We start from the raw sequence: 23734 nt of genomic DNA, 5'->3' as shown, positions 1-23734 counted from the left end.
AAGACATCACGGCGTTTGATTTTATTCTTGTGTATTTATGTGCATGTTTGTGCACGCATGTGTGTGTGATCATTATGTCCTGATCTGAAGCCATCTGGGTTGGCTGGCTCATTTGCATATCTGGTGTTAACCATTATAAATATTCATGACCAGGGTCTAAACTGGTATAAATATTAATTTTGCCTCTGGGCCGTAGACGGGTGGAGTGGCTGTGATTCCAATCAGCAGAACAGAAATTAACTCAACCTTTTATGTGGTGGACGAAAACACTTGATGACTGCCGCGGGCCCCTTTGGTATGCACGGCGAGCTCCGTGTGTATGTGGATTATAACACGGCGAGCTCCGTGTGTATGTGGACGATAACACGGCTCACATCACGTGCCGTCCATAGTCTGTGAGATAGAAACAAACTCAACTTGTCTCGGGATAAAAACAACAAAAGACATTGAAAGGACTCTTGACATGAGTGACGAGCTGCAGGACGTTCAAACCAACTCAGTTATTTTTGTTAACACCTTGAATTGCTTGTTTGACAGTTTACTCGCTGAAGCTACTGTGAGCTCATCTCAGCTGTTAGCACCGCCACTCCAGCTGCTACCCACTATAAAAACCATCCTAATTAATTCAGTCAGTTAATACGTTTAATATTAGCATGAGGGCACCCGATGTGGATGTTGTTTCATTCCTCTTGCCGTGGTCTCGACCAGGTCTGCTCACCATGACGATATTAAAAGTAAATTAGGGTTTATATTTAATTCTACTTGATGTTTATCCAGCGTGGTTGATGTGTGTCTGTCTTTGATGTCCTGTTGTCATTGGCTCCTAGTCATTACTGCCTAATCACTCAGACACGCGTAGAACTAATTAACGACACAAGAAATATGTGGCTTCTGCAATAATGAAGAGCACCGTTACATCAAGCCGTCTGAACCCGGGCCCTCAAATCTAGTAACTCTGGACGCCCCAGGAGGCCCCTGCACTCCCAAAGGACCCCGACTTTGATGTGTTCTTCTCACACGTCTTTGGATCCTTCTCTTTGCTGACTTTGTGCTGAGGTGGAAAACAACAAACACAATGATGATTAATGCGTGAGAAAATAGCAACAGGCAATGCTGGCTGGGTAGACATCACTCAGGCAAACACGTGATTAATTAACAATAAAATAATTCATGTGGCTTTTGCAATAAGCAGCGCTACATTATTTTGAAGCTGTCTGACTTTGGGCCCTCCGGTATAAAACTGTGCAGGTCCCAGGAGACCCCCTATTCCTACGGGACCGTGTCTTTAGCGATGCAAAATAACATGGAAAACTCTGACCCCTATTTGAAATATTAAAATGCATTTAAATTGAATAAATCATACAACAAAAGCTCGGTTTGATCAAAGGGAAGACATTCCAGGACAATGCCGAGAACAACCACCACGGCTGACTGTGATTGGTTGATGCGCCTGTCAATCAATCACCCACAGTGAAATACTTGAAATAATGCAAAGAAATGGCAGATGCATGTTGTGGAGGAACATGGAGGGAAGACTCAGCGCTATGTACACTGAACAAATATATGTGTTGGTGGAAGAATACACAGAATACTTCACATTTTCTAACGACGTAAACAAATGCAAAAGTATCCTTCTGTATTTCAGACAGATTTGATGCTCAAAGAATGTTTAAATGAAATACAATTATTTACATTTCATACATTTCAGTGTGATTTAAAGGTAATTGAACTACCAAATTACATTATATTTACAAGGATTAAAAAATGACATGCAGCGTCTGCTAAACTAGCTACCGTTAGCGTCTTTTTTTCCTGAACTGACAAATTTGGAATAACAAACAACCAAAACAGATTTTTTTATTTACAGATCAACGACTAGGTAAATATCTAAAGTTGAACGTGGCTTTGGTTTAATCAAAGACTTGCTGTAGTTATCTTACACGCTAGCTTTTACTTGTAGCTCTCTGACTTTTGCCACTTTCCTGCAAATTCAAAAAAAACATTTTTTTTCCGCATAAATTTAAAATTTCTGTAGTGAAATTTTTGTATTTTTTACACAGTAGATTAGTTGTAAATAAGTTACATACAGGTTACAACTCAGTCATAAGCAAATATGGAGCTACTGTGTTACATTTTTAGGACAGAGGTGCAGCCGCCGACTGACGAGTGAAGATAGAAAGCTTTTCTGAAAATCAGCATCCGAGACGCTACGTTGGGTAATAATATCACTTGTGAAATAATTAAAGAGGTCAATAAAACTAACAAGCCTTTTTTTTCTCACTCTAGTTCATGTTTTGAATATAAAGGTGTGTGTCTGTGTGTGAGAGAGAACGAGTACATACATCAGTATGCAGGACAGAAGCTTTAGAAAGGACCAAACTCGTCTTCAGTGAAACACATTTATGCACACAGAGCATTGTTTTCAATTGTAGTGGTGAAAAAACAAAGTCATTTGAGATAGTCTCTCCAATGTGCAGTAATAAACATTTACTCAGATACACCACCCAGTCAGCTTAGACATGCTTTACAAAATGAACAATAATAATATTCACACTTTTGTATGGTTTAGCACTTCCAGTTCGTACACATATTTGCAAGCAAACACATTGTGCAGGGAATCACATTTACTTAGGCCCACCTACACATTCACCAGCATCACACTTTTTTTTTTTTTTTCATGTCTGACAGAGATGTCGCTACACAAAGAACAAAATAAAGAAAAAGAAAAAGCTCCAGCAAGCATTATTATTTTCAGGAATATGGTGTGACTGTGGCGAGTGTCTGGTTGTGTTTCTTTGTGTGCATGTGTGTTTGTGAAAATAGACCGAATTCAACTTCATTTAACCACGTAAATGCTACACACACACACACACACACACACACACACACACACACACACACACACACACACACACACACACACACACACACACACACACACACACACACACACACACACACACACCATCCCAAGTGCTTGAAAAGAAAAAACACCGGTGGGGGGAGGACAAAGAGCCTCCTTGAAGAATAGACATGAATTATTCACTCCATCAGATAAGAGAGGGAATGACAGAGTGCCATAGAGGGAGAAATGGAGATGAGTGTTGGTTGATACAAAGAAGGAGACAGACAGATGGATTGACAAGGACGGCAGGCTTTTATATTGTACAAGCAGTAACAATGACAGAGATGTTGAGGAAGTCCTCCGGAGAGTTTAGATAAAAGAACACAGCTTGCCATCATCTACTAAACCGTGTCTAAAAACCCACGGGGTGAGAAATGTTTAATAGACTTAAATAGATAAATAAATAAAACAACTCCTTCTCTGTCAAAGTACACGGCTTTACTTATCAGTAAAAAGCCAGACACTTTGGAAATCAGGGTCTTACTCTGACTGGGGTTGTTTTTAGTTACCTGGAGGAGTTTATCCGCTGGAAATCCACAGCCAGCAGCAGCTTAGCTGCAGCATCTATGCTGCTTTTCCACTCAGATTCAGTTCTGTTTTGTATTCTGCTGCTAATGCAGCGGTGCTGTTATAACTGCAGTAATGGTGGACAATGTGGATGCTCTACTATGTGATGAAACTCGTAACTAGTGAGTGCAGGTGTTTTATCAGCTGCGCACGGTTGTTGCTACCCGTACTGACATGCTGCAGTGGGTTTGTATTGGGAGCTGTGTATTTCATTATCATATTATATGTTTTATAAGGTTCATTCAAAGCAGCTGATAGTGATGAACCTTTAAGAATATTATTCTGTTTGTACTGAAGTATTAATAATGCTTTAATGAAGGTAAAGTCCAGACACACGTAGTGCTTTAGTTGTGCCCTGGTACATATTTTGTGGTTCTATTTTCTTTGTCTTGCAATAAGCTTGTTATAACTTACATTACTGGATATTTTTGAACCCCAGCTGTACTACATAACTAATGTTCAGTACGCTCAGTAATGCATTTCAGTGTTGTGATTCCTTTTCAATAACAGGTACTGCAAGTGAGCAAAACTAGGAAACTCAGTAATTACATTATAGTCACCAGGGGTGTAACATTTTGAGGTCAGGGTTTAGTTTTTGGTACAGAGAAATCAACTTTCCAATCAATTGGACCCGCCCGGTGTGACTGTGGGGGACATGCTTGGTAATATGAAAGTAGGTGCTGATGGTCAAACTGTAGGCTAACTGTTTTTTCACCAATCTTATATTTTTGATTTCTATCAGTAGGACTCTCAGTCGGCTGGTTTATGGTATACAACCAGCACCATAAGGGCGTGGCAGCTTTGGATCTGTTTGAAGGCGCGTTTGATGTCGCCTGGCTAAAGAAAGGCAATCATGTGATGAAATATATATAATAGACAATAACTTTTGCTATTACTTAATGGATTTGGTGCTTAAGGATTAGGCAATGAACAATTGATTACATTGACGTGATGCTGATTAGTTAGCTGCTCTTTGTTGGAGGGACTTTTTTGAGGGTGTAATTTACACCATAATTTGCAGTTATTGTATGATAGACACACACAAGTGGTTTCTTGACCTTGCCTTTCAAAAAATATGCTCCCATAGTCAGATTCTGATCTCTAGCTCATAAACATCGTGTTACTTTTGACAAACTAAAGTTATTATATGTAAATACTGTACAATATATGTCGCACCAAACAAATATGAGCTGTAATAGCTGGTCTGTGAAATGTTTTAGAAAAGAAACACTAGCAGTCGTGTAGTCCTGTAGTACTCTTGTAGCAATTATCAAGAGGAAGACAGATAAAAAGAGTGAGATAAAAGACAGGATTGCATGATAAACACCTCCATGAAAAACTGAAATCTCATCCTTTATTACATTTCTCAGATAAGGAGAGGCAGTAACAGAGGCTGAAAAAGGGAAGGGAAACAAAATACTGGAGTGATCGTAGAGGCCGATTGAATTTAATCATTTATTCAATAGTTCAGGAGAACGAGGGAGGAAGCGGGGGGCGGGGAGGGGGGGGGTAAAGTGAGAGGGAGAGAGAGAGCCTGAAGGAGCCTAAGAGGCTTTAAAAGACTCTGTAAGAAGTTTAATATCAGGTTTCCTAATCTTCTTTCTCCATTTCATCCTTCAACCATCAGCTCCACAGCTGGCAGACAGTCACTGGGGAGGGCGGCTCTGCACTACTACAATGAGGTAATTACATTTATACGCTTTGCGGTCAATGATGCAAGTTGGGTAAAAGTCAAAGGAGGCATGATCAGCTGGGTCTCGGCTCAGAACCCAAACAGGTTCCACATAAGCTTTAACTGGTGTTCTCCTGGTTGAGTCAGAGTGCTGACGTGTGCTTTCTGCTGAAACGTCACATTTGAAATGAAAGAAAAACCTGAATTACAAAAACAGTTGAAGTGGAAGTTGATGGCAAATGAAGCTGAAGTGGACGGAAAACTTTAAAAGTTTGGTGTTTCATTTGAAGTGTAGACAATAAAAAAAATGCCTCAGTTTGTCTAATTATTTATTATTACATAATTATCTTATTTTGTCTGTTCTTTAATCTAAATCTTATTTTAAATCTATACCTTAAATAAAGTTGAATGAGGTCTATCAGATGAAGGAAAAGTGCTCAATTCATTTAAAAAGTTTTGTATGTGTTCACAGATAAAGATGTGACCTGACAGGTCGTTTAACAGACGATTAATAAACCAGTTGACTTGTGTTAACCTCTGAAATCAGCTGAACAGATAGACACAGCTGAAATGTAATTTTATGTCTAACAGAGGAATAAACTGTGTCTGGATTTGTAGGATTAATGTTTTTTGTTGATTTGGTATTTTCTTGAGATTTGTTGACAGTCGGAAAGCCACAGAATATTGGCAGCCTTTGGGTCCTATCGTCTGGGAAGCAGATGCCACCACCGCCTGCATTGTTGTTTTTGTTTTTTAAGTAAACATAGAAGCAACTACAATTTACAGATAATTAACTGATTAAGGAAGTGATTTTCCAGAGTTATCTAAACAGACAGATCAATAGAGAGAAATAATGTTGATTAACGGTATTGGTGTTGGTTAGCAGAAACGTTTTGTAATAATCGTGTCATATATTTTGACCATCTAAACTATTTTAAGCCACTCAAATTAGCTGTGTGATGAATTATTTGAGGATAGTTATTAACTGCAGTCTGATATACATGTAGAATCAGAGGTGGCCTAAATGTACACAGGGACACATACAGCAGCAGCATCCATCATATCATGTATTTATAGTAAAAAAAAAAAAAGAGTGTAAAAGAAAGATTATCTAATTTGATGAGTTAAGTGAATGATTTATTGGACATTTCGTCTATAGAATTTGTGATTATAAATTCTGAAACCTTGAAACTGATAGGGAGCTAATTTGATGGAATAAATAATCTAAGTTTATTTGATTTTACTTAAAGGCTCCAATTTGATCAGAGCAAAGGAAGCAAACAAAGGGTTTCCTGCATCGTCCAACCGAAGACAACAAGTTAACAGGACTTGTCCTGTTGTAATGAGTTGTAATGACTCAGATTAAGATTCAAAGTTATCAATAATCTGTCATCTTGTTGAAGAACTTTCAGAGACGAGTTTCATGTGTACACTTATTCAAGAACACTAAGTGTCTGTTGGAAGTCATTCAATTAATTTTGAGTTTTGCTATCTAATAATCTCAAATTTAAAAACCTTGAATCATTTTTGATTAGAGTATGTTGCAATCCTAAACTCTGACTACAGTTAAAGGCTGTTTCATGATACGTCTGAGGCTATTTTTCAAGTTGCAGATTGAATAAAATGGTAAATAATCATCAACATGTGGGCATTTGTTTCAGCTGGAGTCCAGGGTGTCACAGTTAAGGTCCTGACTGAATAATGTGACTGCGTTTCTAATTTGTCTCCAAACCTGTGGGGAAGCCAGCTACTTGTTATCCGTTAGCAGCTGTTCCCTTCAGAAAGACAAGAAACCAGCGCAACACTGTATAGACACCTGGTCCACAACAACCACAACCACACACACATACCCACACACACCGGGTCAGGCTGCCAGATTCTGTCCAGACAAGGTAATTGAGAGGACAAATGGAGAGACAAGAGGAGAGGGAACAACAAGGGGAAACGAGAGAGAAGAAAGTGTGAAAGACAGAAAGGATACTGCTTGTTTGGCTCAGAGGGAGTGGAGAAGATGGGATCGAATGTGAGGAGGACAGGAAGCAGGAAAAACAAAGTCCTACTTCAAAACAGTAAAATAATGAAAAAGAGATGGAGTGATATGGGAGAGAAACATTGTGAGAAGGTCAGGGAGGGGTGGACGGAAGGAGAGATGGATTCAGGAAGAGGAGCTGCACAGCAGAGGTCCAATTAGAGAGTCTAACAGTGTGCATCACAATGCATCACTCAGGAAGAGGAGGAGGAGAGGATAAACAGAGATTAGAGGAGGGAGAGGAGGGAGAAGAGGGAGAGGAGGGAGAAGATGGAGAGGAGGGAGAGGGGGGAAAGGACAAACAGAGATGGAGAAGAGGGAGAGGAGGGAGAAGAGGGAGAGGAGGGAGAGGAGGATTGCAGGAAGGGCAGACAGGAGGATATGATGTGAGGACGAGTGAAGTCCAAATGTTTTCTACTGGCAGCGTATCACATGGTGACTTTTAGACTTTGCCAAACAATACATTTGGTTAAAGTTCATTTATCAGCAATAAGAGATGATTTTACCTTTAGGATCGGTTCAACAGAGGAAAGAGGACATATGTATGCAATATTCACGTGCTTACTGAGAATTAGATGAGAAGATCGATACCACTAAGTGCTCGTCCAGCTACCTGATTTCAGGAGCATTTTCTATTTAAAAAAAAATAATAAAAACTTGAATGTAAACACCAACATTTCCCCCATGGGTCGATGGGTCGACGGTTCATCCTGTAAAAAACATCATTCACTACACAACGGAGGACCTTTTTGAATCATTGAAGCAGTATTGAGATGTGGACAGTAATTAAATGACCTGGAGCAGGCTAGAGGCACCTAACTTACTGTAGCTCATCTTTGCATATAATTTAGAAGTGATCGCCTGGCCAAATACTTTTGTTTCACTACATAAAACAATATTCTTTTATTTTTGTCAGCTTAGATAAACTATATAGAGTATTTTTGCAACAACAAAAAAAAAGGTAAATGTCTTCTGACTACATTACCGCCACACGAACTCGAGCTTCTCGTTTACCTCTCAGCAAGAGACCATAAAGCATATTACCCCGAAATGTCAAACTGTTCCTCACACTGCTTCAAAGTAGTTAAAGGAGCACAAGCACATGTAAGACACGGGGGAAATATGAGTGTTTACTTCTGATATGTTTCATATGCTTTTTGAATTATATAATGTAAAGAACAATCAGTGTTTTACCTGGGAGCAGTGTTTCTTAATATGGCTCCTTAACATAATGGTGCAGGGAGTGGCTAACATCTGCTCACTCTCTTTATCTTCTCTCTGAATATCGCTCCCATTTTCTCTCCATCATCTCCTTCAATCTTTGGTCTTCGGTTATCAACACTATCGTCACATTTGTCTCAATTCCAAAGACATTAAGCGCACACACACACACACACACACACACACACACACACACACACACACACACACACACACACACACACACACACACACACACACTGGTCTGACCATCTAAATGCTGTTAGTACAGCTCAATTCAGCTCACAGTGGGCAAGCTGGGAGCAGCCTCACAGCCAATGCTCGAAATGCTCCTACTGTCTGCGTGTGTGTGACTGTTTGCTAATGGGAATATGGCTGTGGGTTAACTCTGCCAGCAAGCCTCTTTATTTGGGTTGTGATGACGTCAATAGGAACAAAAGAACGTGTAACAGTGGACCTGTCGTGGTGCTTTCCCACACAGGACATCTACTGAGGTGGGAGTGAGAGGGCATCAGAAGAGCTCTGAATGCAGTACTTTAGCTCTACATTTATTCTTACTTTTAACACACACACACACATATGAATGAGTGCACAACCATTTAAATACATGTAGGGTGACTTGTTACTTCCCTTGTTAGAATAAATGATTAAAGACGCCCCTGCCTGTTCATTTCATTATGATTTTGGGGTAAAATGTGATAGAAAACAACAAATTGCCTCCCTGCTATTCCCTGAATGCATTGCCCAGAGTGATGCAAACACACACACACACACACACACACACACACACACACACACACACACACACTTACTTGATAGGTCTCAGTTTTGGCACTGAGCCCTGCCTCTGTGTTCCTTGACAAACCAGGGGCATAATGGATCTCACATAACACCAGCAGACAGACACACACACACACACACACACACACACACACACACACACACACACACACACACACACACACACACACACACACACACACACATTCAGAGAAACGCAGGGGAAAACACGAGTGAGGAGGCATAATTGAGATGTTTCAACATGAGACAGAGAATCAGCGTATGGCACAAATGCAAAATCTGACAAACAAACAAATCACACACAAACAGACACACACACACACACACACACACACACACACACACACACACACACACACACACACACTAAGCTATATTCGCCCAACCATTAGTCTCTTCAGTGAAGTAATGGGAGCTTAATTTAGAGAGGCTTTTAGTGATTATGACTCTGTGAAAATATTCAGCGGAATGTTTGAATGCTCTCTAATACTTGGTACAAATATTAAAATGCTCTTACATTTAAAAAATATCTAAAGCTGGTGTAACATTTAACAGTTACGAGAGGTTTGTTTTTTGTTTTTTCCATTTCCTGTTGCAGCCCTGTGAATTACGCTCCTATACTGCACAATTCATGCCCTAAGGCCCAATTTACAACCATTTTCTTTAGCAAGCTCTGCGGAGGTGATCGTGACAGCGTTGCACCTCTGATTGTCAAAGACGTCACATACCTGCAATTATTGCTCACCGACATTTCTCCAACCTCCAGTCCGGGTTTTTAAATTCCCTAACCTCAATCCTACCTTAACCTTACTGTGTTTTATCCGTAGCCACAACATTTCCCCATCCTTAAATATGTGCTTCACTGACTCAGCAGTGCACTTCCACAAAGTTGGGAAACTTGCAAGAGACGAATCAGAAGAAGAATTGATCATATCAGTGAAGCAGAGGCTGGGATGTCTCGGCTTTTAGTCCCACAGGTGATTCAAGCTTGAAAACACCAGACCCTTCTCTTCCCATAATTCAATTTGATAGTGTCTTTTGTCAGACCATCCCTCCCTGCCTGGCAAACCACTGTCTTTCTAACTCCACACGGACGGTTTGTAATGGCTGTAAAGATGTGTAGGCCCCAAGACGAGGCTGAGGTGGTCCTGACTCAGCAGTAAACTGTACTTCAGCTTTAAATGAAGTATTAACTGGTGCAATGTCCCTTTAACTATACTGTAGTTACCATGTGCAAATATTTTACAAATCACACATTTACATAATGTGTCCACTGTAAAAAAATAATAATAATAATAACCACGGTCATTCTGCATTGTCCATCATTTACATTCTTTTTTGAGTAAATAATTGGTAGGTAAACTCACAGTGAGTGTTAGAATTCATATTCTGTCTTTGTTTATCTGCTCTAATAATGTTTCCAAGTAATAACTAATAATTCACCCATGTTCTTGTAATATCTTTGTCTCACTCACTTTGTCCTCTGATCTAATTTTGTTTAGGCTACCTTCAGGCTTATTCATTTTGCCTAATTTTTCTCCCTTCCAGTTGTTGTTTTGTGATGAAAGATAGAATAAAAAAATGTGTTTGGCAAATCTAGGATGCAAAAATATGCAACAATACACTTCCCTCCTTGGGCCACTGTCAGTTGGGAGTCATCACTGCTGACTGAAAGTAACCCACAAGCCTTGGAGTTTCTTGTCAAAGTCCCTCAGATCTTTATATCTGTCCATTGCTCCAACATGCCGACTATACGAGAACTGATGTTTCACTTAACATCTAACATTTGCCAGACCATGACATGTTCTGCTGTTATGAGATAATTATGTCAATTGCTTATATAGTTTTAGCTCATGGTATTAGTGGTTACGCATAGAGGAGCTATAACATACTGTAGCAAAGGACCCATCCAGTACCAGTCAAAAGTTTGAACACAGCTACTCATTCATGGGTTTTTCTTCATTTCCTGCATTAAAGAACAAGAAGAAGACTCCACACAGGACGCCAGTCTCTGCTGAACACTAACCTAGAATGTGTATTGGCTGAATTCAGACACACTTGTCCCATCTTTTACTTCTTAGTGGACTTGCAACTCAGTCAGTTTTACTGTCATTTGCCCAAGGAAGGTGTTTGCTGAGCAGTGCGGTATTCTTTTCTTGCAAAAGTCGTGCCTCACTTTCATTCACAGTCGCTCGCATTCACTCCACACATTTTTATACCAACTTTGTCAAACTACCATAATCTTGAATTACCAGCAGATTTATTTATTTTTGCTATGAATTACAATGAATGACAATACAAAGCTGTTTTAAATCCTAGAATAGAGCCACCTTCAATTCCAAAGGTTTCTGGGTAAATGTAGGTGTTTAATTAAAGAACTGTTAGTCTTTGTTCAGACTGCAGATAAATCTGATTTTTTTTTTCTCTCAAATCACATCTTTAGGACAGACTGATATTTCCAAGTGACAGATACAATTTGGTGTTTCCAGACATCACTGACCTATCTGCATGCGTTGCTGTGGTAACGACATATACTCATACAAAGCTGATGATGTGTCAGCGACCAGTATATTTCAGCTTCTGGCAGAGGACTGTTGTTATCATTGTCCACGATACAGCATGAACATCTACACTTTCTGATAGTGCTCTGATAGCGGTAGCAGAGATACTGCTCACTCTGTTTCTCTGAAAATGACGTCGTCGTTGTGTGTCACTTTGCGAACGACGCAAGAAATCTGATCTGAGCCAGCGGAGCGTCCAGTCTGAGACACATCTGTAGAAATCTGATTGGAATTGAATTTCAAACCACCTCCAAATGTGGTTTCAAATGTGGATATGATAAAACTCCGATTTGCGCTGGCAGTCTGAACATAGTCTTATGTAAGTGATGAGGGTGAAATCTATCTGTGACCCTTATTTGGAGTCTCACTGATTTAGGTCACCGCTCCCCACAGGTACGAATGAGATAAAAGGAGGAAAAGGGAGAGTGAGAAGACGGTGTGTATATAAAGTTGCCAGGTGTTAGAGTTACAGGGTCATTACCACCATAATCACCCAGTAATGACACAGAGGGAGAGATGGCAACGAACCACTCCCCTCTGTCTTTCTCCCTCCGTCTCGCTACCCCTCCTCACCTCCCTCTTTGACCTTGCAGCAATCAATCAGTCTGCGTGATTCCTCCCTCGATTGCAGGCCGTGTGTGCACAACCGTCTTTGTGTGACATAAGATTAGTGGAGAACGCGGACACGATTTTGAACTGTGTGGGAGCTCGATAGCGACGGCTCCAAAGTGCGTGCTTGAGTCAGCGTGTGATGAGTCAGGAGGAAAGTGGTTGTGACATGTAGCGCGCTTGGTGGGCAGCAGTGTGACAGTATGTTGCTGGGAAGCAGAACACACACAGATGCACCAAACAACCTGTCACCGTTGCATTAGGAGCTTTTAGCGCTTCTTAGCGAGGCAGTCTTCCTCAAGACAGTGAAAAGGCACACACACACACACACACAAAAAACCCTTAAATCTGGACACACACACACACACACACACACACACACACACACACACACACACACACACACACACACACACACTGGAGGGAACAGAAGGGAATGTGCAGTTTGCAGTTGCTGTAGCAGAGACCTGCGATTCAGTGGAATCTACGCTGGGATGGAGTTTGATAGCATTTCATCAGATCTGAATCCAGTTCCAAAATCCTCTTATCAAACCTGACTGCTTATTGGATCTTTTCATACAGTTTGTTTGGGGGGGAAATTAAGACATACCTCAATTAATTAAAAAAAAAAAAAAACTGTCACACTGCAATGAATGAATATGCTGCTGTCCCGGAGGGCTTGCAGTATATAAAATGTGTGTAATTGTCCCCATCACCAGGCCATAATTAGATCTGAAAACCCCCAGTAATCGACATTTTGTCTTCCGCCTAATCAAAACTGAAACGGCCTTATAACGACGACTCTATGACACTGATATCATTGAGCCTGTTTTAAAAATTGTCAACTGCAGTCATATCGAATTGTCAACAACAGACATGAAGCACATACATTTTGGTGGCAGTAGTACTGGACGACCTCTTCGGGGGAATGTGCCGTCCTCGTCAACCTTCGAAACATCATGTTTTATTGCCTCTTAATAACAGATGTGGCCTGGTCCCGGTAGCATCCAGGGTGGAAAGGGTTAATCCTCTCATCACACGGTAGATTATTATTTAAGCAGGCGACTTGTCGTTTTCACGTTTGTCATTAGTGCCTACATGCAGATATTGCATTTAGTATTTACCTCAATGACTTTGGCCTGTTAAATCTTCAGATTGTATAAGTGAAGGTGGTACAGAACAAGAGAAGAGCTGATGGCGGGGTTTGGTTGAGGCTTCCAATTCTCTTCTGTTAATGTGATGGCCGTGTCCTTTTCATTTAATCTGTGCCATCTTAATAGGGGCTCCGCTTGACTCACGTTAAACCGGTCCAAATCATAACGCTGCAGTCGCCGGTTCAGTTGTTTCGTTGATTCTCACATTAATAAAAACAAGTTTACAAAACATTCTCGTTGTAACGTGAGGTCAAAGACTACCGATGCCCCTTCCTCATGTTTCCTCCATGTTTGGTGAAGAAGAACAAAACACTCAGTGCCCCTTCTCCCCTATCACAGCTGATAATCAGCTGGCAACCAGCTGCTAATCAGCTGACAATCATCTTGTCAGTCACAACTAATACATAATAATTAATTCAGCATATGCATTTAATCTTATTTCATAAGTCAAAAGAAAGATTTAAATTACCTCAGTAAATAAGCAAATTCTAATATGATTTGTCATCAACACAAAATATGGCTCTAACAGTTAATGTTTCTGTTGTTTCTTCACAATAAAATTATCATTTTGAATAGCTGTGATTGACATTTTAATATAAAATAATTGACTATTCTATTTTGGTAATTGATTCATAATGTTGTTGTTTTTTAAGTGTTATTTGTGGAAAAACAAGAAAGTTTGATGACCGTGTAATAGAAATTTGGAAAGAGCAAAGCTGCAAGAAGCTGCCACAGGAGAGATGGTAAAGTGTTTCAGTGAGTTCGCTGAGACTTCGTGTGGCAGCCAAAGATTGCTTGTTTTTTCTCGTGCTCATGTTTTCTCATTTACACCCTGATTCTTGTTCAATTCTAAACAGCGATCTGTTTTGGGCTTCTGTGTAATTATAATCCATCTATCTGGGACGCTGTAACACAGATGGACTGAATTCAGCGTCTGGACTGAAGTCGTTGGTGTCTGTATAGTGAATAAATTGTGAATGAGCAAGCTGCAAAAAGGCAGAGGAAGTGTAGCGTTAGTCTTAGGGTTGAACGATGCGCTACTAAAGTCAGGATAGGAGCCTTACACGTAGCAGGTCCGACACACACAGGATTTTTTTTTTTTAAACGTGTGTGTGTGTGTGTGTGTGTGTGTGTGTGTGTGTGTCAGTGAGAAATCAAGATTGTGTGGGCGAATGCATAAATATTTCTCCAACTGAGAGAATTATTGTCAGCAAAAACGGATTGCCCTGTCTGGTACTTTGGTTTGTACACATCAGTCAAAAGTTTACTACCCATTCAAATATTTGTCTTTATTTGAGTTATTTTATACATTGTAGAAAGATAATTAAGACATTAAACATATACATATGATGTAACACACATGGAATTATAAAGTAAGCCTGTTAAACCTGTAAACCTCTTACCTGGTTTACTTTGATGATATTTTCATGAGTCAGCTGAAATGCTGCTCTTGAAGTCTTGAAAGAGTTCCCACTTATATTCTGAGCCCTTGTTGGCTTCTTTTCCTTTACTCTGCAGTCCAACTCATCCCAAACCATTTTGGTTTAGGTACACATTTCTGTCATCTAATGTCCATTTCTTGTGTTCATTGGCTGAAGAAGTTACCTTCTTATATTTGGTCCAACATCGGTCGTGGTTTCTTTGCAGCAGTTCCACCATGAAGGCCTGATTCACATCATCTCTCCCCAACAGTTGATGAACAAAGTGTTTATCAAGTCAAACTGTTGGCTTTTTTCAAATTAAATTATCCTGTTTAGAACATAATTCAATACCTGTTATTTTGTAGGTTTTAAGTCTTCAGTTTTGTTCTACATTGTAGTAAAATTATAGAAAGAAAAAAAATGGAATGAGTAGATGTTTCAAAAAGACAGCAACTGTATATGAGAAAAAGTGCATTACTGAGGAACATGTTTATGTTGCGTACACTCTTTACTGTGTGATTCTGAGAGAATATGAGAATATTTTTGAGCTATAAGTGGGCGTATATTTGTGTGAATTTGTGTTCATGTAGGACATAATTACTCTGGAGAGATTATTAAATACCAGGCAATTATGGTGCAAATATTTCTGCACAACATTGTCTAAAATGAGATTACACTCGGAGTTTGTATCTACTGGGTTTGAAGATGCAATGGGACTGGGTGTGTGTGTGTGTGTGTGTGTGTGTGTGTGTGTGTGTGTGTGTGTGTGTGTGTGTGTGTGTGTGTGTGTGTTCATTCTGTGGGTAAAAACACCTCACATGGTGGGAGCAAATATACAAAAAGCACAGAGAATAGAAGTCATACTCATTTACTTTATTTTTCAATTAATAGAATTAAGGCCTGTGGTTGAATGATGTTTATGCTGAGTGTGAATGCATGGTGAGAGACAGGCCGAAAGGTCAGCAGAGCAACAGCTGTAATATCTTACTAAAAAAATGTCACATTGAATACTTAACGATGTGTTTTTAGTCACACGAATCCTAAAGGGCATTTGAAAAAAAAACAGGAACATGACGACCTATTTTAAAAAGAAAGCATTTTGTTACCAGTGAGGGATTTTGCAGTTTACATTGAAGCTACTTTGACAAATCAGAAAAAATATGAAGGCAACGATAACGGAACACCAAATTGGGATTTCCAAATCCTAATGATAAAAAAACCTGCTGCTCTGAAGGATGTCACAGTGGCTTATACCTTTGACTGTTACGCTGAGATAAACCTGGTGAGAATAACGACTGCATTTTATGTTTTCATCTCTGAATCCACATCTTACCAGAGGAGCGGTTGAATATACCGAGCCGTGCTTCAGAAAAGGAAAACCTCTAATGCATATTTTGTAAATTCACTCAGCATCACTGGTGTGGTTATAGAATCAGATGTGAACACTTCCAAACCTTACAAATGTCTTTTCTTTGCTGCCTTTTTTCATGGACAACATTTTAGCATCACAGCGACCAACAGTTGCTTTAGAAACTATTCAGACCCCTTAAAACTGGAATTTTCCATCAATCTTATTTCACTGACCTATAACGACAAAGAAATGTATTGCAAATTGACCTGTCATTTACATAACTATTCACAGCTTGTAGTTTGTTGCCAGATGCATTCCGGTAGCTTTTTTGTTATTCTTGAGATGTGTCTGAAACTCGACTGCAGTCCTCTTGTGAGGACACCTCACATCCATGATTGAATGGATTGTACAGAAAGACGTAGGCTCTTACCTGTGTATGTAAGCTGTTGAAAGGACAACCGTCTCGGCAGTACTCCATCAATCAGGCCTTTGCTGTAGAAATAGCTAGACGGAAGTCACTCTGAGTAAAAGACCTCTGACAGCCCACTTAGAGTTCACCAAACTGAATTTTAACTCTGAGAGCATGGAAAAAGGAAAAAGATTCAATCATCTGATGAGTCAAAAAGCTCTCTTTGGGCAGACTTCCAAGCAATCTGCCTGTTGAAGAGCAGGCACTGCTCATCCACTGGATGATACCCTACAGTTAAACATGGAATTGGTATCATTATGCCATGTCAGTGCCTGTTTATGGTAGGGACAGGAAGAGTGGTCTAAATTGAAGGGAAGGTAAATGCAACCAAGTACAAAGAGATACTCAAAGAAAGAAATGCTCAAGAGAGCAGACCTGTGACTGGGGATGAAAAATCACCTCTCTGTAATTTCAATGACACAACAGCCAAGATAGAGCTGGAGTGGCTTCAGGACAAGTCACTGACAGCCTTGATTGGCCCAGCCAAAACCCAGACTTAAACCCAACAAAACATCAGTGGAGAAGCATGAAGATGGCCCTTCACAGATAGTTTCCATCCAATTCGACGGAGCTTTAGTGGATCTGCCTGGAAGAATGGATAAACTGCCCAAATCCAGGTGTTCAAAGCTTTTAGAGACTTTACCCAAGAATACTCAGACCTGTAACTGCTGCCAAAGGGGCTTATCGAAAGAATTGAGTTGAGAGCCTGAATATTTTTGTAAATGAGAGATTGTGCAACGTATTTCCCCTCAGTTCGACAAAGGTTTAGCCTTTCTTTTGACATCACTAGTTTTCAGGTCTGTGACTTCACTGTTGTGGTTCACTTTCATCTCTTTCATCAGCATTTTCAGCTGTTTTCAGCTCCAAACATCCACTGTACTTCCCTTTGTGCTGACCCAAAGTGGCTACAAAAATGCCAGAAATTTGGTTGTCAATAGCAATACCATTGACATTGTATGATTCTCCATACCAAATGTGAGACCACAAATAGTCAAACAAATTAATATCTTTAAACATAATCTTTACCCAACAAGCTGAACATCATAAATGGACATACAGTACTGTAATGATGGTAGCTTACTAACCTAATGTGCAACACCACGCTCACATCATGAACTATTGCTACGTAAGGCCAGACATGCTGACGTTAGCCTCTGTGACTAGAAAAAACAAATCATATTTTGGGAATTCGGACATTGACTTCTCGCAACGTCCCGACATGGGAGTCTTTGTTCTCATTTTTTTCCTTATGGGGTTTAATGTTGAGTTATGGTGATATTTCTGCATGTATTATTGTCTGACTGTCCAAACTGCATACTCCTGCACACATAAGCCTGACTTGTCAAAAATATCGATTACCACTTATTTGTTTTCCTCTGTTTGACCTACGACTGCGTGGCAATCTGAAAGGCGTGATTGCTTCTTCTTTGTTTCTAGATCTGTGCCTGGCCATTTATTATTACTCAATATAGGTTAACTGAAGAGTATTTGTAATTTAATTGGTTTCTTTTGTTATTTTTTAGATGTCGTCTTGATTGCATATAGCTTGCAGTTTACAGATGGAGGTTGTTCATTGATAATGTCAGAAACAACTTGTGTGTAAAAGAGAGTGATTCATAAACGGTACACAATAGAAATGTGGTTATAATTAGAAGGTAATTAGATGTACTGTTCAATGGGTCGCCATCAGTTTGACAGGGAGGAACTGCTGTTATCACACTACAGAAGAAAAAGAGAAAGGTTAGCAAGTGTTGCATCTCAGAGATAAAAAAAAATATATATCTAACTGACAACGGTGACCTAAAGGTGGAGGCAAATTTAATGTTACCGGGACAAAGAGATACACAAATAGAGAGGACAGCAGTGAACGTTACAAGTTGAATGCCTTTTAAACGGAGGCGCAGTCACTGTCACCCTCACAAGACTTCAGTGTCCGCTTTGATGACAGAGCGGGACCGAGAGAGCCGGAGCGAGGTAGAGCAAATGTAATGTCATCTCCGAAAGTGAGAGAGGTAAAGGCTGCGACCTGCGGATAGCTCACAGTGCCTGACAAAATGACTGTTAACAATATAATTACATCACTGTCTGGCAGACAGCCCAGCTCTGCCAAACCCAATATAACACAACCAGTTTGGTCAAAGTACATTTTTACAAGAGAAAGACATCGGACACAGAAGTGCTTCAACCAATACAGAACTGCTGTTCTACAGAGCAGGATAGTTTCTGGATCGTAAGAACTAGTAAGAGATGTTAAAAAGTTCAGAGACTACTCTGAGCACAGCACCATGACATGCATGGAGAATAAGGAAGCTTTAAACTTAGTGAGTATGTACGCTAAGTTACAACATCAGCAATTAAGTTCCACAAGTTTTTGTGAACTTTGGTATGTTTGCATGTGAGATGTCATCGTGGACTTGAGCAGAGAGTGCACATAAACATTTATGTCAAACTCGGGACATCAAAAATCCCTGAAATACGTCAGAAAACCTATTGCAATAAGGTTAACGAGCCGGGTGGGGTGTTTTGAGCGGTATTTGCATTTAACGAGGGGAAGAACGTTACTCTATAAGACAGAAAAAAGGTGCATCAGCTCAGGAATGCAACCAGGTGGGTTCCTTCGACATTCGTGGGGTTGTGCGCTGTGATTTTTTTCTCCCAGGGTCAGACTGTCAACACCAAGTTCTACTGTGATGATCTGAGGCTTCTGAGGGAAAACATTCGATGTAAACAACATGGACTGTGGCACGATGGCACTTTGGTTCTCCAACATAACAATGTGTCCACTTACAGCACGCTAAAAACTTGCAAGTGTCTTGCCTGCAACAACACAATGGTAGCTCCCCACCACCTATACTCACTGGATGTATCTCCCCGTGACTTTTTTCAGTTTTAGGTTCATGATGACATCTCAAATGCGTACATCCCAGTGGTAGCAAAAAACATCAGGTGCTGATGTTGATCAAACGACTAACTTGTTGAGTTATAGCTTCTCACTTCTTAATGCACGTCATGAAGCTGCTCTACATTCTTAGAACATTTTGATCCATCCTTGTAAAACAAAACACTGTAATGGATTTTAGTTGTTTTCATTCTAAGCCGAGCTCCAGCACTGGACGTTGTTTTGGTAGTTAGTGTATTTTTGAGAATGGTAGCTTTATTATTTTTTGGGGGGAGAGGATCTGTTTATGAAGGATTAGAGATCTAAATTGTGTACAACTTCACAGAAGGACACACTAATACTTGCCACAAGGGCACATGTCAATTTAAAGAACCCTTTGGATGGCTGCTTTTTAAAAGAATAATCCATCACATTGTTTTCAGGATGAACAGAATACATTCTATATGTTCTGGTAAACGTGCATTTCACATGCAATTCAGTAAAAGGACTGTGATTTTGTGCTGTATTTTTTTTATTGGCTCATACCAAGACAAGTCACACACACAAGGCTAGATAGTGATTGCATGCAATAGTTTGGGTGAAAAACAGGTTAGCTGTTAGTCATAGAGGGTCACTAACATCATGGTAACCAGATGGTGGGTGTTTCAATCATGATCTTGTGTAATATACATATAGGTAGTGTGGGCCTGTATTATTATGTAATATTTGTACAAGGATTAAAGAGTAATTGGTCAGAAAATGCGTCACTCCGAGGTTTATAAAAGGCATGGTGGGTAGGGGGCTTAAAGGTGGGTCACAGGCAAGACAAACAAATATCAGGTCAGTGAAATGGTATCGACTGTTAAAGCAGCTTAGTGCTGCAGCAAAATCCGTTCACCTCAGACACAAGATAATAGGTAGGATGGCTTCAGAAGCTGGTACCTCACGGTTTTCAACGAATGAAGCACAAGATGCACTTGAAAAGGTCTGAAGATAATAACTAGACCTTTGTACTGAGAAGATCTTTTACTGTGTATGCCGTTATGTTGAAAAGAGACATGTATGCTGGTTTTACCACTGAGCAAGTGAAACCTTTCATTTAGTGCAGCTGCATCCATCCGTAACATCAGCAATTTTGCGCTTTCCCACACACATGAATTACATAAAATTATACATGTACATGATGCAATTATAAACCGCACATACTGTTTACCATATATACAAGTGTGTAGATGTCTCTCAGTGTCTATGTGGGGACCTGTGTATGCATTATGTATAAATAAGCGTACTGTAAGCTGCTCCGGGGAAGGGCGCTAACACTGCTGGTTCAGTGGGTTCAGATCCACTGGGGCCAGCCATAGTGAAAGTGTGTATTATGTACACTAACCAGTGAACCTTAAGAGGCTTTGGACCAAAAAAAAAAAAAAAAAAAACATTTTGACACTTACCTGCTCTGTATACAGTAAGTGTAACTGATTTTATAGTGCGCTAGTACTGATATGCGATAAACATAAACCGGAGGTCGCTCAGATATAATAAGACACTTTTCTGCATTTATTTCATTCTATTAATTTCAAAAGCTTTTGCAGGGACGCACTGACTCAGAACATATAGCTGCAATGTTTGTGTCTCCCTCTTGACACACAGGAATTTAGCATAAATAACCAAATGCGCTACATATGGACGTTAATTAGTTTAGAAGCTGCCTACTCAGGCTGAACATGCCACTGATTTCACAGCATATAGCACCATAAACAGATGAGGAAATGCCACATCAAAGCACAACTTACATAAGCTGCTCCTTTACTTTTTGAACAAAGACATATTGATCTCCCTCTTTACACAAATGTTCACGAATCTCAAACGTGTCAAAATGATTATGACTAAATGCGAAAATTCTGGGTTGGATTTATTTCTCTCAGTGTTTTCAGTATGTTTGGAACTGCTGGTTTAATAGTCAAGATGCAAAAGTGTGCGAAGAAGCACTTAAACCGCAAATGAGACTTGTGAGTATTGGATTGTTTGGAATGGATTTCTGGCCCCATATTTAAGTATTTTTCAATGGTCTGTGTGTACAACAACATTTCCAACTGATGCCCAATAACTCGCAGATCTGGTTGGCTGCTTGTGGATTGAGGTAAAATGGAAATAATGAGTCGATATGATGGCAATAGACTGCTCAACTGTTGGTTAATATCGGCAATCAAAAACACATTATGTGTAGAAATCGTTTCTATTGGACAACTGATGTTGTTGTCTGGGAACATGTTGCCATTTGTGGAATAAGAGCCCACATTAAGTTAAAGTGACAATTCCACAATGTGTAACTACTCTGTCACAAGTGTACACAAGTATTTGCATCAAAATTTGAGTATGAAAAGCATACAATGCCCTCAAAAAATATGTCAGCAATAGATAGAAATGAGACACGTGTGAAATAACAGTAGCGATTATCAACCTTTATTTAATCTTCACATGTATTTTACAGCTTCCCAGAAATGGCCCTGCAGTGATTACCCCCACCTTTAGGTGTGCGAAAGTGAGTTAAGGACTGACAAAGAGAGAAAAACTCATTTTCCATAATTAGAAGACCTCAGAATGGCCAAGTTAGTTCCAGTTTTTCAGATACCTGCTATGACAATTGAAGAAAGAAAGCCTCTGTTACAAATGTAATCTGAAGGCAGCTGGTTTGAATGTCTGGAAAATTATTTCCTAAGAGGATATGATGATTATGTCAGTGGCTTGTAGACTGGGTGCCATTACTGCCACATCGATAACATGTCAGAAAATGCCTGTTACATTGTTCCAAATATGAAGTCTTCAATTCTAATTTAGTGAGTGTCTGTTTGAAGAATTTACGCTCCTTTATTTTCCCGACAGGACATTACGTACATTTTCTTTATTTATTTTTTTTACCATCTGCTTATTTTCCTTTTTGTCCATTTCTGCCTTACTTATGGAAAACACAACATTTCACACTATACTCATGGGATAGGAGTGGTTGCCTAGCAACGGGACTGTTATAGTCTAGTAATTGCCAAATGTGTACTGGATATTTATTCAGATGTCCATGATGATAAACCTCCAACAAGCAATGCAAGCTGGAGAAAATGTGTATGCAAAGTCTATTCCAGTCTACTCTTCGTGTCCCAAGTTTAAGATACATACTTAGTTTGTAAACAGTCTTGGCAATTTATACTATGACACGGATATCGATAATCTGGGGCCATGTAGCTTATCTCTCTCTGATATCTGCTGCACCAACTCTTCATCTCTGAAAACTATTTGTACTCTTTGGTCAAAGATGCAATGCGGACATGACTTCTATCCCAGATTCACACACACACACGCGCACACACACGCGCACACACACACGCACACACGCACGCACGCACGCACACACTCACACACTTACATTCTTTTGAGAAATAGGCCAGAATATATTCTGCTGCCGTGTTTTGTGGTGTGTGTGTGTGTGTGTGTGTGTGTGTGTGTGTGTGTGTGTGTGTGTGTGTGTGTGTGTGTGTGTGTGTGTGTGTGTGTGTGTGTGTACTCGTCTGATGTCCTTTGAAGTCCACTCACATTTTGTAGTGAGATACATAATTATGCAGAATACACACAGCCATACGTCCACCGTGTGTGTGCTTGTGTAAGTCTGGCCGGCCAGTTTCATGGGGCTCCAGATCAAAGGCATTTGTGTCTCCGTGGCGAACTGTCTTCTCCATCTTTCTTCTCCAACTATTTGTGGCCTTTTCAAGGTTTTCAGGAATCAGTTTTGGTCCAAATCCAGTCCTTCTGTATCTCAGTAGTTGGAGCCAGACTTACGTTTGATCACCAAGAGCTAAAATAAATTAAACATTCATTAACAATAGTTTGTTAAATAGGAAAGATTATTATGTTTTTACACTTTTTCAAGATGAAAAGTTGTTTTCCCAGAGTCCATGAAGTAAACAGGAAATCAGACAAATTATTAATTTGTGTATGTTTTTTTGCCACAAGCTCTTATAAATGTCATCCCATGCTGGTATTCACGCCTAAAGTTGTTTATTCAATTAAAAATATATATATATTTATTTTCCCGGTTGCTAGTAAGAAA

The 23734-nt window shown here is 39.8% G+C and overlaps 1 protein-coding gene across 4 annotated transcripts in view; it reads left to right on the top strand.

Moving 5' to 3' along the window:
• lrfn5a (leucine rich repeat and fibronectin type III domain containing 5a) overlaps positions 1 to 23734 on the top strand; it is a 108689-nt gene that overhangs the window by 15663 nt on the left and 69292 nt on the right. For 2 of the 4 annotated variants that reach the window (XM_069717843.1, XM_069717844.1), the window contains exon 2: positions 5100 to 5154. The exons of the other annotated variants lie outside the window; for them this stretch is intronic. The gene's annotated coding sequence lies outside the window, so the exon portion shown is untranslated. The remainder of the gene's footprint in view (positions 1 to 5099; positions 5155 to 23734) is intronic. 4 annotated transcript variants of the gene reach the window in all.

Source organism: Brachyistius frenatus, unplaced genomic scaffold (genome assembly GCF_029030835.1).
Source record: "Brachyistius frenatus isolate BFR_SWC_R1_liver_20210118 unplaced genomic scaffold, ASM2903083v1 Contig_182, whole genome shotgun sequence".
Classification (NCBI taxonomy): Eukaryota; Metazoa; Chordata; class Actinopteri; family Embiotocidae; genus Brachyistius; species Brachyistius frenatus.
The sequence above is the reverse complement of the archived record's forward strand: the minus strand, read 5'-3'. Positions and strand labels throughout refer to the sequence as shown.